The 15630-nt window shown below is 38.9% G+C and overlaps 1 long non-coding RNA gene across 2 annotated transcripts; it reads right to left on the bottom strand.

Moving 5' to 3' along the window:
- Positions 1-727: 727 nt before the first annotated feature.
- On the bottom strand, positions 728-7882 carry LOC134159610 (uncharacterized). 2 transcript variants are annotated; one of them, XR_009963215.1, is made up of 5 exons: positions 7540-7882; positions 3956-3996; positions 3073-3259; positions 1777-1881; positions 728-1017 (listed from the first exon to the last, which is right to left on the bottom strand). It is a non-coding gene; the product is annotated as an uncharacterized LOC134159610 (long non-coding RNA). The 2 variants fall into 2 exon arrangements; XR_009963216.1 differs by lacking the exon at positions 3073-3259 and having other exon boundaries at positions 734-1017.
- Between the last annotated feature and the right edge of the window lie 7748 nt (positions 7883-15630).

The following is a 15630-nucleotide window of genomic DNA, read 5'->3' as shown; positions in this document are numbered from 1 at the left end:
TATAGAAACCTTTAGAATTAGATTTAAGTAACGTTAAGTTTGATGGCTTTGTAACAGTAGCAACCCAAGGAATAAGTGGCTGGATAACCAGTGAAACACCACTTAGTTTATGTTTCTTCATGTAGGTGGTTATAGCTATGTACTACATACTGTCTTTTGTTATAGGTTGGAAATGAAGCCCTTTCAAGAAGAGGTCTTTAGTGTGCTCATTACAATTTAATCTCTTATATTTTAATAAGTATCCTACAGGGTTATTAAGTTGTTCGAATTATCGCTCTAAAAAAAAATGACATTATTAGTTAGCAAATTAAGAAAATTCATCTCCCAAATGCATTCTGTTCAAATAGAAACAAACCAGTTTGATAACAAAATGTACCCTCTTCCTGATAACTTGTTTATTTTCAGCAGCAGAAAGCTTTTAAAAGCCTCGCAGAAATAGTGTTTCAAAACAAGTAAATGCTTTTCAAAGCATAATTTATCAAGATGAAGGTCTAATCCCTTCCACAGTACAAACTGTGGTGCATAGTCATTATACATGGGGACATTATCACTCAATAAATGTGAAAAATTGTCTTAAATACCATTATTTTTTATTAACACCCAGACTGCATCCACCCAGTTAAAGTTTGGAATGCTCCATCCCTGGCAGTGTTCAAGGCCAGGTTGGACAGAGCCTTTGGCAACATGGTCTAGTGTGAGGCATCTCTGCCCATGGCAGGGGGGTTGGAACTGGATGAGGTTTAAGGTCCTTTCCAACCCAAACCAGTCTGAGATTCTATAATACACAGCAGTCCCATGCATTTACTGTTTAGAGAACCTTTAGAGCTGGAGCATTAAGTGCCTGCTTGGGAAGCAGCCTCCAGGGGGTTCAAGGCAGGTTGTGGTGGTATCTGGAGCAACCTAAAGCAATGCTGTGGAGGCCAGCAGGAGCTGAAAACCTGGTTTAATCATCTGCTGGGTGCCATAGTAATGGAGTTGGCCAAGCTTGGCAAAAAGCAGCGTACACCATTCACATCACTGAGCAGTAATAGGAAGCAAGGGTCAGTCATTGTGTGAATCCCATTTCCTGGATGTGGGTATACTTCAAATAGTGTGATTGATATTTGATTGTATGAACAACATGCAGAGACTTCCAGGGCTGGAAGATTGTTATGACAATAATTCTACAGAGCACGCTGTAGGGACTTGCGTTTCTTGTTGAGCCCTGACTTGGAGGGCTATCATTCCATCTGGACATGGAGATGAATCTTGGGGATATAGTAGACAGGAACAAGAGAGAAATTGAATTATAGCCTTGGAGACACACACAGCTGTTACAAATTACTAGAGTTGTGAGAGGCAATTTAAACAAGTCTCCTGAGGGCAGCTTCCACAGAGAAGTTTACATGTGCAGAAGATGCTGCAGAAATAAGCCGATGCACTTAAGAGTGCAGCCACCTGTGTTCACGGTTTGGCTGTCCAACCCTGACCACCACAGATGTTGAGGGCCATGTGTTTCCAAGTGACTTGTCACCAGAATAATCAGGAGGTGTCAGGTCTGCACTTCACACAGCAGCAAAGTCCAGCCAATGTGTCATGTATGTCAGGGGGAAACAGGACCATCACTGGGATATGTTGCCCGGAACTAGGTGATCTTAAGGTCCTTTCCAACCCTAGACATTCTATGATCCTATGATTAGTCCCCAGGACCCCAGCAATAAATTCAGCAAATAGCCACTACCTCATAGATATTATCTTCCCTCCAAGCACCACACATCTTACTACAGATGAACTTACCAGTAATTAGATGAGCCACAAATGTCTCTCATCTTCTGCCCGCCTTTCTGGTAGCTGGTCACCAGTACATAAGTAGTCAGTGAAATACATTTGAACATAGAGCATCTGAAATGGGTAGAACAAATGAGAGCTGATTTTTAAGTCTTGAGTCTTAAAAACTGTTTCTTGCAGTAAGTGTTCTTTCATGCAATGGGTAAAAATTGTGGTGTTTCAGTCAAATTCGTAATATTATGATATAATATCATTACTGTGGTGAAATGCATCATTATTATTGGAGAAATTAAATAGCAATTAGCTACTATTATATATAATAGCATATAGTATCAGTGTCTTGTACCTTGCTGCTGATAGGAAAAGAAACTGAAAAGTACATTCAAGACTGATATCTCAGTCCACATTCTTAAACTAGGAACTGGATGGCAATGGAAATTCACCAAATACAGCAAGAGCTGCACCACAGTGTTTGAGTACAGCTACATTTTGCAAAGCGATTATTAATGTTGGAGCTGCTCATTTTTAGAATCCAAATCAATATCCCATAGATGTGATTTGTGAAGACACTACTTATCAAATGAGTTAAGGTGTTAAGCTGTAGCTAGGATGTAGGTAAGATATACTTATCAGACATTTGCTTCCAGATGTAGTTATTTCAGTAGTAAATTTTGGAAATATCCCATTTTATGCCTAAACCCAGTTGCATTTCAATGTTTTTATTTGAAATTAGAAGCTATAGCAAAGAAGGTTCTTATCAATGAACAGTATTATCATAGGCTGCTCTCCATAAGCTTTTTATTGCTAATCTTTTGCTGCTGGAGACTTCTGTGTATGTTAGACTGAACCTTTTTTTGCTGATGCTTTGCATGTGGAGTAATAAACAGGTTTATCAATACACAATCCACCTGAAACCAGTGTGTACTTATTAAATAATTGAGTTAGTTCCTTGGAGGTCGCTTAAGTTGGACTTGAAAACAGCATTAACTTTTCTGAATAGATAAATAGCATGGGAAACAGAAAGAAGAATTCTGTGTTCGTAATGGAGGACTTCTGTAGTTCCTGGAATAGTAACAGCTTTCTGTGTATGAAATACTGTTCGAGTTTTAAACCATGTTTATCATTATAGACTGCCTCCACAAAGGAAGCAAATCACTTTTCTGTTTACGACAATCATTCATTCATCATTTCCCACGTTTAACTTCACCCTAAAAATTCAGTAACATGAAATGTTACCAAAAATATTATTTAATCAAAACAGATGTGTACACACCAAACAAACACCTCAAACATGCCTTCTCAGACCTTAATAATAAAATGCTCCTTCTGACAATCTAATTGGACAACTCAGTGAGTTTCTTGTACAAGGAAAGCAGCTACTTAAACACACACGCACAAAGATAAATTAGCAGTTCATGTCATAGAGGCAAGTCTCTGCAAAACTTTAGTCTCTTGATGTTGCTCTAGTTGTACAAAATGGGGTAGAAACGGCCTTAGGGAAGAATCCAAGAGTAATGAGGTTAGTTCAAGTAGAGCTGACAGAACAACTCTCTATCAGTCCCCCAACACTAACCCGTATATCAAGATGCAGCAGGTAAAATTCAAGATTAAAATTATCATAAGAACAGCTACAATTTAGATAAGCTGTGTTCTCTGCTTCTGTTTTTCTAATTAAACATACAGCTGAAGAGAGCACCAGAAGGTATGCACCACAACATTTATAAGAATTTAAAATGCTGGATTAATAGTGGACTTTGAAATATATGACTACACCTCCCTTAGCAGAGTTTTGCAGTGAGTTTCCACAATTTTCCCATTCCTATAATAACAGTAAGACCTTAACTTTAAAACAGTTTCTATGTGAAATACAAAATACCAGAATGCATTTTAGCTCACCCTAGCCATTTGATGGCAATATACATGCTGGGGATACAATGTCACAAGAATAATTAATTGTGACATTGCCAAAGGGACACAACACTTCTCCTGATAAATTCTTTACGTCTTTCCAAAGGGTCACAGTCAGTAATTCAGCTTTAGGCTGGTTTATTGCCTAGAGCAAATTTGATTTTAATAGACTTACACAAGCTATGGTAAAGGTGATCTAGAATGATTACATGTTTAAAATGTTCCAGGGAAAATAGAAAAGCTGCTGCGCTTGAATTTCTTCATGCAAATAAAGTCTTACCTGAATATAAATGATGTATATTCTTGAACAAGTCTGCCAAGCTGAAAACAACAAAGCATATTAATATTATCATACCAAGATGAGATATTTTGATCTTAGTTTGATAGAAATAATTTAAAACCTAGATTAAGGACGCCTGCAGAATGCAAATCAGGACTAAGAGAAGGAAATTAAAACCCAGAAAACAGAAATCATAGCAGTAGTTATTTAGGAAAAAAAACAATTTAAACCTACCCAAAAAAAAAGAAAAAAGAAAAAACACTCCTGAATTTTCATTTTATTGGTTTTTTGCTAATTCTCCACTATCCATCCAGTATAGGCAAAATAAGGCTGATAACGAAGTGCTTTTGTTAGTACAACTGACTTTGCTTGATGAACCAAGAACAGCAGTTCTTGCCAAAATGTTTTTAGCAATATAACTCTGCCAGCAGACTTTTTCACGTGTAATATCCAGCCTCATGCAAGATCTGTCTCTACCTTTCTTTCTATGCTTAATTTGCCATCAGCTTCTATTTGCAGTTTCACATTATGCTATTCAAGTGAAATACTGCGGTGATTGAGCAGTGATATCTACAGGTTTATAACACTTGCATTAACTTGACTTCTTTGGTATAGCCTAATATAAATATCTATAATATATTGGCTTGCCTAATATAAGTAAACTGTATAGAACTGTCAAAATTGGTCTGATGTTAGAGCCTTGTTGGATTCTCATGGTGTGTTCCTGCATCTGAGCAGGATTAGAGAGAAATCTGAATAGGTTCTAGTCCCAAAGGGTAGTGGCTGTGTTTGCTGTCTTTAATAATGGTTGAGTATCATCCATAGTCACAGATGCCATTTTAAAAGTGATGTCAAGTTCCAGTTGAAAAAGTAACACCTTGCAAGCGAAGGCGAAAATGGGATAAGGAACTACCTGAACGTAACACCTTGCACTCCAAATTCTGATTGAATGATAATGAGCATGATGAATTTGTATCTCTTCAAAGAATTACAGGATTTTTCCCTTTATAGAAAATATCTTTATAAGAGTTTCCTTCTGGAAGCAGAAGTTGGTCAAGAACAGCTCCAAACAATGAGGGGCATTAACAAGATTTGTATCAGCAGTCATGGACAGTATTTCGGTGGGTGGAGGGGGTTGGGGGTGAGAAATGATATGTCTGTTTTGTTCTTAAATAAGGAAACATCAGTATGCTTTTCAGAAACCACACAAATATTTCAGTAGTTGGCTCATATATAAGAAAATAACTATAGGGAAAACCAGAATTTGGGTTCCCTGGCTTAAGAAACAGCTTCTGCAGGATAAAAGCTGAAGCAAGGTTTTTCTTTTTATAGGACAAATTCCAGCGATGATAAAACAAGGCACATAGCTACTTTCACTAGATCTGTATTTATCCCTGGGCTGTCAGTAGAGGCTATACTGATGTGCAGTGAATGAAACCTGACATGACCTTTCAGATGTGGGTAAGTTCAGTCAGGCTAATGGGAAATACAATCAGGCAGACATTGACAATAAAATCTTTGAACTGATTGTGATGCCTATGGCACTTCCACTGAATGAAACAATGGCTGGAGAGAATTTCAGTGAACTTCTATGTGCTTTAATCAGGAATGTTTCTTCAAAGTATAGAGTGAAGGATGTCACCAAAATGTGGGCAACGTTAGCTTAAGATGGAACAATCATCCCTAAGAAAAGCCAGCTTTCACGCTATGCCTGTCATGCTTGCAAGGACTGATACAAGTCAATGACAGTAGACCAGACCTCAGTTATTCTGTCGTTAAAAATCACCAGCCTAAGAAATTTTAATTCAGAGCCATATGGTGGCTCAAAATAAGATCTCTTCAGCTTTAAGTCAGAGGCTCCTGACAATAATGAAGAGAAGGTACATGGCGTTTTGAAGAAGAAAATATTTCATAACAAAAGTGATCTTTTGAATATTTGGATACCATATTTAGCAATATTACTAATTGCCAAAGAAATGCTGGACACTACTCCAAAACAAACTCTTGCTCTGAAGTGAGGGTGTTTCCCATCATACGTTTAACTGAGTGGTCAACAGCAAAGTCCTTGAGATCTGCAAACATTAACCACAACTGCCTGGGCTAGAAGCCTGGTTTGCTGCCAGTGGGCTGGGCTATGAACATCGACAGTGGCCATGAGAAGGGGAACAGCTTCACCTCAGGGCTTAGAACTGAAGTGGAGAGATGGTAACGTTTCACAACACATCACTAAGCAGTAAACTCTGAGTAGTCCACCTCCTCAGAGAAACACACACCCAGTTGTATTTGCATTATATTTGACAGATGTTATACTTGGAAAGAGTCTATCAGATTTATTTACTTATCGAGACACATGCTTTGTTCTAGGTTTGCAAATGCAAGAAGCATGTTAATTTGGGTGAAATAATTGTGATGCATAAATGTAAGCAAATACATCAGTCTGGAAAAGAGCAGGCTTCTGGAATGAGAGCAACTCCAGGGAAAAAAAGAGGCTAAAAAACCCAGAGATGCAAAATTATTAACAGTAACAAATGGAAGATGTAAATGCTTACTACAGAACCGTTCCTTTTGCTATTTGTTTGCTGCAGAATCTAAAACAAGTATTAAATATCATTAAGTATGTGATTTTGCATGTAACACTGGAGTCCTCATACCTGTTATAACAAATTCCTAGTGCTAATAAAGCAGAATCTTTAAAGTCTTATTGAAGTGTCTTCTGCTAAACAGAGAATGGGCCATTACTCCTGTTTATTAAAAGTCAATGCATACAGTGCACATTTTTCTTGCTGATCACATTATTTGCTGGTACCAATTATAACCTATTTTTCTTCAATCTAAGAAGCCCAGATTCCTTCAGCTCATACAATATGTGAATGTGTTTGCGCCATCTCAAAAGCAGATGAGTTCTTAGATGTTTTATTTATGGGATTTCAGTCTTAACAAATGTTGCAAATAGAGCTCAGTAGCTCACACAGCAGCATAACAGGACTGTTTAATTCATACCGTGTATATTAAGAATAAAGGTAGAGAACCGAGTGACATTCTATTTCAGCTATTGCTAATGTGAGTGCTTCAAGATATCTGGAAATACACTTAAATAGATGTATACCTTAAAAATAAAAATGGTTTTGAAAGAAATGGTGCATAATTTATTTTGTTCTCATATCCAGGACACACTGAATGCAATGCAAGGATTAAGAATGTAAGACATAACCTCTCCGCAAGTTAACAGCCTTGGCTGTAAGTGCTTGTTTTCCCCACGTGCCCTTTTTGCCTTGTACAAAGCACACTGACAATGTAAGACAATGGAATTGCAAAGCTTTTCTAAAACAGATGTCTCTAAAAAATCTAAAGCACAATCTTTAAGTTTCACTTTCTTTTGCTTTTACTTGTTAGATCATGTCCACTCCAGATGTCCCCTATAGATAATTCACTATTACTGACCAGTTTAATGAGGATTGTCACCATGGAAATCATAGTAAAAGGTCGCTTCTGCCTCTCTCTTCACATGTATGGTACAAAAATTTTTTATGCATGCATCAAAAAGCTACAAGTTGCAAGTGAAGCATATGTATAAGTGGGAATACCTCTTTGCGTGCAGATCAGGCAGAACTGTGTTCCCCAGTCTCATCTTCCTTACTACAGCTATAAAAGAGAACAATGAATCAGCCAGCAAACAGAAGTGTTACACTTGCCTTCTGCATACTCACATTTTTGTCTACCAAACGTGACGTGCTTTCCCGGTGCATCATGTTAATCCCACACAGGGTTAATTTTGATTTCATGCTCTGAGGTATTTCCATATGGCAAAATCTTTGAGCATTTATTGAAACTTTTAATTGAATGTGGGCCCAATCCATCACTTAATTTGGCATTTGGGAGTAGGTTATTCTTTATTTTCACCTTTCTGTAAAACACAGATTATACATTGTTTCACAATACAAGTGACTCAGTGGGGGATAGCGTGCAGTCAGCACATCGAAATGAAGAAAGAGTTACCCTTAGGGAAAATCCATGAAGAGAACTTAAACTTTTACATGTTCTCTGTATTTTAACTGTAAAATCCTGCCCCTCTGCTCTCATGAGACCTTAACCTGGAGTATTGTGTGCAGGTCTGGTGTCCTCAACATAAAAAGGACATGGAACTGTTGGAACAAATCCAGAGGAGGGCTACAAGGATGATCAGGGGACTGGAGCACCTCCTGTATGAAGACAGGCTGAGGAAGTTGGGGCTGTTCAGCCTGGAGAAGAGAAGGCTACGTGGAGACCTCATAGCAGCCTTCCAGTATCTGAAGGGGGGCTATAGGGATGCTGGGGAGGGACTCTTCATTAGGGACTGTAGTGATAGGACAAGGGGTAATGGGTTAAAACTTAAACAGGGGAAGTTTAGATTGGATATAAGGAAGAAGTTCTTTACTGTGAGGCTGGTGAGGCACTGGAATGGGTTGCCCAGGAAGTTGTGAATGCTCCATCCCTGGCAGTGTTCAAGTTCAGGTTGGACAGAGTCTTGGGTGACATGGTTTAGTGTTAGGTGCCCCTGCCCATAGCAGGGGGGGTGGAACTAGATGATATTAAGGTCCTTTGCAACTCTAATTATTCTATGATTCTAAACACAGACTTCAGATCTATATTGTGGTCAACAGTAACTTTCAGTGCTGTAGTATGTGTCAGAGGGATTTGTGAGGCAAGAGTTTTCTGACCTAGTGCTTTTAGAGCATTGAACCATCTACACTGATTTCTTTTACTGCTAGTCAGAAATCAATTAAACATTTATAGCTAGCAAAGTTTCTATTAACTACAAGCTAATTCTAATAAGCTACCTGTGTAACAGAAGCTCCAGCTAAGTTGAGCAACAATGACATTTTGTCTCCTCAGGAAGTATTATGCATGATTTTAAGGACAAATTACAGAGAAGAGCAAAACCCAGAGGAGGGCAGTTTGCACAATGTAAGAAATTACTTCAGTTTTCATTGGGGTTATTCAGTTTCTAAGTGCTTTGTCAGCTGTCCCAGGGCCAGAAGAGTTTGATTTGCTTTGCTGGCAAAAATTAATTTGAAAGTAAGATCTTCTACACTTCAGGGAACTGAGATCCAAAGCAACAGTTGTGTTGGTTTGGGAATTGCAATTTACTTAAATTCCTGGTTTTTCAAGTAACAAGTAGCATGTGTAAAACTCTGTCTGGAAACCTCTGCTAGAGCCAGACTAATTTGCTAAGAGGCTTTGGAATTAGCTATATCTACCTAAAATTATCCTTTACATTTAAACTGATGCCCATCTGGGATTGAAACTATTGAGGGATGCCAAGTGCAAACAAGGGGCTTCTACAAGTAGACTAGCAGCCAAAAGAAGTCTAGGGAAAATGTCAGTCAGTTGACAAAGAACACAGAACAGACCAAAGTACTCAATGCCACCTTCTTGTCAGTCTTTCCTGTTACAACTGACCTTCAGTGAAGAGAAATGCCACACTCTTCTCACTGGTATCCAGGCAGGACAAGAGGCATATTAAAGTATAGGAAACTCTGGCTAAATATAAGAAAATGCTCTACTTGTGTGAAGGTGTTTGGACAAAGGCTGCCTGGAGAGGTTGTGGAGGCTCCGTCCCTGGAGGTATTCAAAACCTGATGGGACAGGGTCCTGGCAACCTGCTCTGGGTGATTGTGGCTGGGCAGGGGTGTTGGACTATGTGATCTCCACAGATGCCATGCAACTTCATTTGTTCTCTTATTCTGTGATAAGATCAAGCAAAGAAAGCCAAATGCCTCTATTAGAAAAGACAAAAGCCATGATGACAGTATTTTCCCCTCAATATAATCTATCTATACCAAAGTACCCCAAAAGAATCTCTTATTTAAATTAACTGCTGGATTTTTGCAAGTAGTGCACTGCCAGTGCAATTTTTATTATATCAAGTTGATGTTGTCTGTTTGCTCATTTCTACTTTACTGTCATGTGCTGAGATTGTAGCTTCTTTCCAAGGTCAGCAAATACTCTGATTTTGTGCCTACAAGAAGATGCAATGAACATGTCATTTTCTGAATGGTAACTACAGATAGCAGATAAAATTATATTGCTTCCATTGGCAGTCCTTTTTAAATACATTGAAAAGTCTGTTTCTATTAAATGTTTATTCCTGAAGCTGTTTCAGTAAGATATTAGATAGGGAAGAAGAAAATCTCTACCTATTATTGGTGTTGTGTTTTATTTGAGTGGTTCTGTTTGCCTGCAGAACAGCCTGGCAGACCTCATTATAGTAAGGATAACTACCATTCAAGTAAAGGGACAGTCCCCTGCTAGTGATGATAAAGGCACACCAAACATAAAAGCAGATAGCTCAACCATCTATTAAGCACAAAGCAAAGCAAAATACTGCCAATCATTCTACAGAATGAATAATGACTTTCACATGCAGTAGTGCATTCTGAGAGTCTTAAAACAGTTTTATAAGCTTTTTTTTTTTATCTTTAAACTTGTTGAATACATATTGTTCTCTAGTCTGGAAAAGTGATGACTAAAAAAGGGCATGACAAAGATCTGCAAAATCATGAGTGGTACAGAGAAGTTGGACAGAGACCAAATATTCTATCGCCTCTTCCAAAACAAAAACCATGGGGGATCAAATTAAGCTATTGGGAGCTATGCTGGAAACAAATGAAAGAGTTTTGTTCATGTAGCACAGACTAGATTTAAGGAACCGCTTGCCAAAATGTATGGTGAGTGCCAGAAGCTTGCAGGAGCACTAGGGGAGACTGGACAATGTCATAGAAAATAAAACCAGTGGGCGCTACTTAATACTCAGGTGCCATATCTAGGTCAAGAAGTCTCTGAACTACTTGGTAGATAGAGGCTAGAAAGTATCCCATGTACTTACCCCATTTTTCAGACTTTCAGAGACATTCTTACTTGGCCACTGCTCCTTTGAGTCTCCTGTTCAGGGCAAACAGAAGCCTGTTCCCAAGGCTGAAGTGTCCTCCCTAAGTAACACAGGAAGGAACAAATAATGACTGAAAACAGAAGTAGAGGGGAAGATTAAAAAGTAAAGATAAGGGTGGGAGGTGAAGGTAAAACCATGGGAACTGGAAGAGATCCAGACCACCCCTGACAGCATTCACCACTGCCTTCAAGTACACATGATCTGGTGAACACTGGGCAGCGGTCTGATCTGTATGACCATTGTCAAATGTCCATTGACCATTGTGAAATGTCAAACATAGTATAAACTGCAGAGTAAATGTGATAATAAGAGGTATCATTTTACAACATTATTGCAATAAGATAATGTAACTTGGTGCAGTTATATTAATGTGATTGTCTAAATTATAAATACTGCTATTAATTTGTATCATATCAATGCATTACTATTACAAGTTAAATAGCTCCATAAAAATAAGATATTACATATGTCAAGGACATTATGTGTTGAAATAAAGCTTTTAAAAAATGGTGACATTCAATTAAAATGCAGCTTAGCCAAAACCACGCACAGCAATACCTGAATAAAATATTACATTTAGCCGTAATAAATTTTATAAGTACTACAAGGACACCTTCAAAGTACTATAAGGACACTTGTAACATTTGGCTGGGCAAGTCATGCTTTGCCTAGAAGAGTTGGACTGGATGATCCTCAAGGTCCCTTCCAATCCAGTATTCTAGTATTCTAATCTTTGATATAAAGTAGTCGTAGGTTTTAACATAACAAAACCAAAGGAAGAAATATGCAGGATAAAGTTAACTTTTAATCCTTAAAAACACACACAAAAATAGCTGAAAATCTCAGAAGTTGAAGAAAGGTAGACTGATAAGTGTGTTCTTCAGAACAAGGCAGCAATTTTTACTTCTCTAGCAGCCATTCACAGCCCAGACATGTAATAAACAATTCAAGAAATGACTTGTGGTGGCATACTGTCACTCAGTTTTATTATGGGAAAACAAGCATCCAGCATACTCAGTAAGAACATAAGAAATGTGCACTGAAAGGTTTTAGTAACTAAGGCACCTTCCTATAAAGGGCTGTTGTCTGATGCACAGCACTCTACAAGGAGAGCACTTATAGCTGTAGCACCCAACAAGACAGACAATACCCTTCCATTTAAACTTTGGCAGGACTGTTGTCTAATGTAACCCTTATCAAGTCAAACACCGCTGAGCAGTTTTATTTTAGCTAGGGACAAACATTTGAAACCACCCATTTTAGGGCATGTATTTTTCTTTTTTAAGAGAGCACTTCCCCATTTGTCCCCCAGAACAGCCCAGCTGACTACCAAGGTGCACACACAGATGTATATGCACACGTGTGTATATACTCTGCCCCCTGTCTTTCTCCTTAAAGGAAAAACCTCTATAGAAACAAAGTATTCAAAAACACTTTCTACCCAGAAATCAGACTTCAGGACAATACGTTTCCTACCAGAGGAATTACTGGTGATCACTTTATGTAGAACAGAGGAAAATGTGGGGTTTCTCTTCTGCTTAATCCTCAGAGTACAATTTCCTTTACACCAAATTGTCCTGGGTTCCGCAGTAGCAGTCATGTTTTTCCTTTGTGTTAACTGGTACAGTGCTGTGTTTTGACTTCCAGTTTGAGAACAGTGTTGGTGAAGCCGATGTTCTCGGTTGTTGCTAAGTGATGTTTACCCTGACCAAGGACTCTGTGAGGCTCATGCTCTGCCAGGGAGGAGGGGAGGCTGTGAGGAAGCAGAGACGGGGCGCCTGACCCGGGCTAGCCGGGGAGGTATTCCATACCACAGCACGTCATGCCCGGGGTGAGGGGTAACTGGGAGTGACCCGGAAGGACAGGGGTTTCCGGGTGGAGCTCGTTTCTCTTGGCCGGTGGTATCGTATTCTCTTCCCTTGTTATTTTCCCTTATCATTGTTGTAGCTGATAATAGCGGTGGTGATTTGTTGCTGGACTGTTTTTGTCTCAACCCGTAGGAGTTGCACTCTCTCGATCCTCCTCCCCGTTCCTCCGGGAGCGGGGAAGGGGAGAGCCCCGGTGCGGGGAGGCAGGGGGGGAAGACGGACACGGACCTCGATTGTTGTCAGCTCGGCACCACTCACTGGGAGTGAGTGAACAAGCTACCTGACTGGGTTTAAACCACGACAGTTCTTTTTGGCGCCCAGAAATCAGACTTCAGGACAATACGTTTCCTACCAGAGGAATTACTGGTGATCACTTTATGTAGAACAGAGGAAAATGTGGGGTTTCTCTTCTGCTTAATCCTCAGAGTACAATTTCCTTTACACCAAATACAACTATCTTACAGTTCCACATAAAGTTGAAGTTAACAGTGCACTGGTGCCAAAAGAAAGAATCATCTCTACCTCGGTCCTTTGTTCTTACCCCATGCCAGCCTTCCCTTGCACAGGGGTTGATCTGGGTGAAGAAACTGATCTGGGTTTACCTGCAACCGGGCAACAGTATTTTACTGGTCCTTCTCCTGGTGTCTTCCTTTAGGTTTCTGGAGCTTTCAGCATAAACCCAGCTCTGGCTTTAATAAATAAATACAAAGGGATTTAGGAGTCCTCACCAGAGGCTTTATGTAAGCCTGAACTAGACATCGTTTTTTCTCTAAAAGTTAGCTTCCAGTTCATCTTTTCTATTCCTTCAATGCTATGATTCTATTAACCCTAACCTGATGCTAATATTGATGTTACCAAGTAATAGTCACAGCAAGTTGAAACTACTGCTCTGAGAGTGTGGGAAGAGAAACAGAATTTGAAAGATCTCTGTTGCCAAAAAAAAAGTGTATTGTAGTCAGCTTGCAGACAGTGCTGTTGGTGTTCACAGCAGTGTTCTACACTCTCTACAACTACTCTTAAAGGCCTTGGGAAGCATTCAAATCAAATAATTAAATCGAACCCCTCAATTCTCAGTTACAGTCTACTAATGCCAACAAACCCACAGCCATAGGAAATCTGAATGCAATGGAAACAGTAGCTCCTAATTTACTCCTCACTTATGATGGCTTTGTGCACATAGTGCCACTGCAGCTGTGCTGCTGTGTGACAGCTTAAGGGAAAGAAAGGATTTTGTAAAAGCCAAGCTAAAAAGCACTATTTTATATTTTCTTTTTAAGTGCATAAAGCTTTAATTAGCACTACTCAGCTGAAAAGCTTGTAAATATTTGAGTAGCAGTAAGATGGAGTTTACTTTTACATGTATCCTAGCATAAATTGGGGTCACACGTAATTATCAAAATGACAGTATTCTCTTTGAGATCATTTTAAGAGGATCGCATTTCCCAATCAGTGTTGGGAATAGCTATTTTTAATGAGAGCCACTGAACTTTTAATGTACTTCCTTTTTATTCTTTAAAGGGATTACTTACGTTCAGAGCTTCATTCATATTGGAATAGGCTGTTCCATGTCACTTTCTGTGACAAGTACTAGAGTTCTGTTTCAGTCTGTGGTTCCAAAGATAATTGGCAATGTTTAACTAAATATTAAATATGATTCCTCATGAAGGTTTTAAACCTGAATTTTGACTGAGTGTATAAATGTGAGAGATGTTTTGACTGTTTTACTTCAGATGTTACGCTACCACTGAAGTCTGTATTCAGCTGTTGGAGTTACAGGTTTTTCTTTAAATGCTATCAAGGTTGAAATGCTTTCCTGTGGAAAAACATTAGTTATATTTAAAAAACAGGAAATATTTTAACTTATCACAAGCAACCCTTCTGAGTTGCTCAGTTCTTAAATACCAGATATAGTTTAGAAGAATCTCGGGTGGAGTATAACCCCTTTGTGACTACATAGGCATTAACTACACGAATTACAGGGCTTTCCTTCAAAGTACTGTGTTATTCCCAGCTGCTGTTTCCTGACGATTTATTCTAGATTCACTTCCCATTACGACTCAGTACCATTTAGTGTGCCTTCAACTCCAGAGCCAGCATCACCACCGGGAGCTACCCAATGGGGATCTCATTAGGAAAAGAAATCAGGAGCTCCAAACTTTATTAATTTCATTCAGAACTATCAGTGGATGAGATTCTCAGCCTCTGTCTGTTAACAGCTTCCCGGATGTTCCTCATGGTATTGTTTTGTACAGACTAATATTTAGTCCAACATAACTTAAAGTGCTTTAATTGATGCCCAATTTCAAATTAAGAGGGACCTCCAGGTGCCAAGATTTACTTGTATAAGCATGCTTATGTGGTGGAAGATACAGAGTAAAGTAAATGTGAACTACACTTAGCAAATTACCCTATCACTCAAGAGGGTATTTTAATTGACCTTATTGTCTTCCTGTTATGCCTGGTATTTCTCTTACAAGGTTTATGCTTTGGTTGTATGAATTTTCTTGTGCAGATTACTTTTTATTTTGCTTCAGATCCCATGGCAACGATAGGATGAGCAGGCATGGTTTCCAGTTCAAATTATGCACCAAACACAATCTCAAACATACATCTGGAAGGCAGACATTTGAAACAAATCCTTCAAGCAGAGCAACTATATCCTACATAGGAAAATTTCCAACTTCTACTGAGGTAAAACATAAGTTATTTTAAAGTATTCTTTATAAAAATATTCAAGAAACACCAGACTTACGCAGCAGGAATTGACTGCACAAATGCTGAGTTTTTACATCATCAGTCTGAAGAAACCACTGTAACAGGAAGTTCACTATAGACATCAACATAATTGTGTATTACACATACCTTCCCCTCCTGTTTTC

Source organism: Pezoporus occidentalis, unplaced genomic scaffold (genome assembly GCF_034315485.1).
Source record: "Pezoporus occidentalis ecotype Australia unplaced genomic scaffold, CSIRO_AGI_Poc_V1 ctg10, whole genome shotgun sequence".
Lineage (NCBI taxonomy): Eukaryota > Metazoa > Chordata > Aves > Psittaciformes > Psittacidae > Pezoporus > Pezoporus occidentalis.
This window is presented reverse-complemented; position numbering and strand designations above follow the sequence as displayed.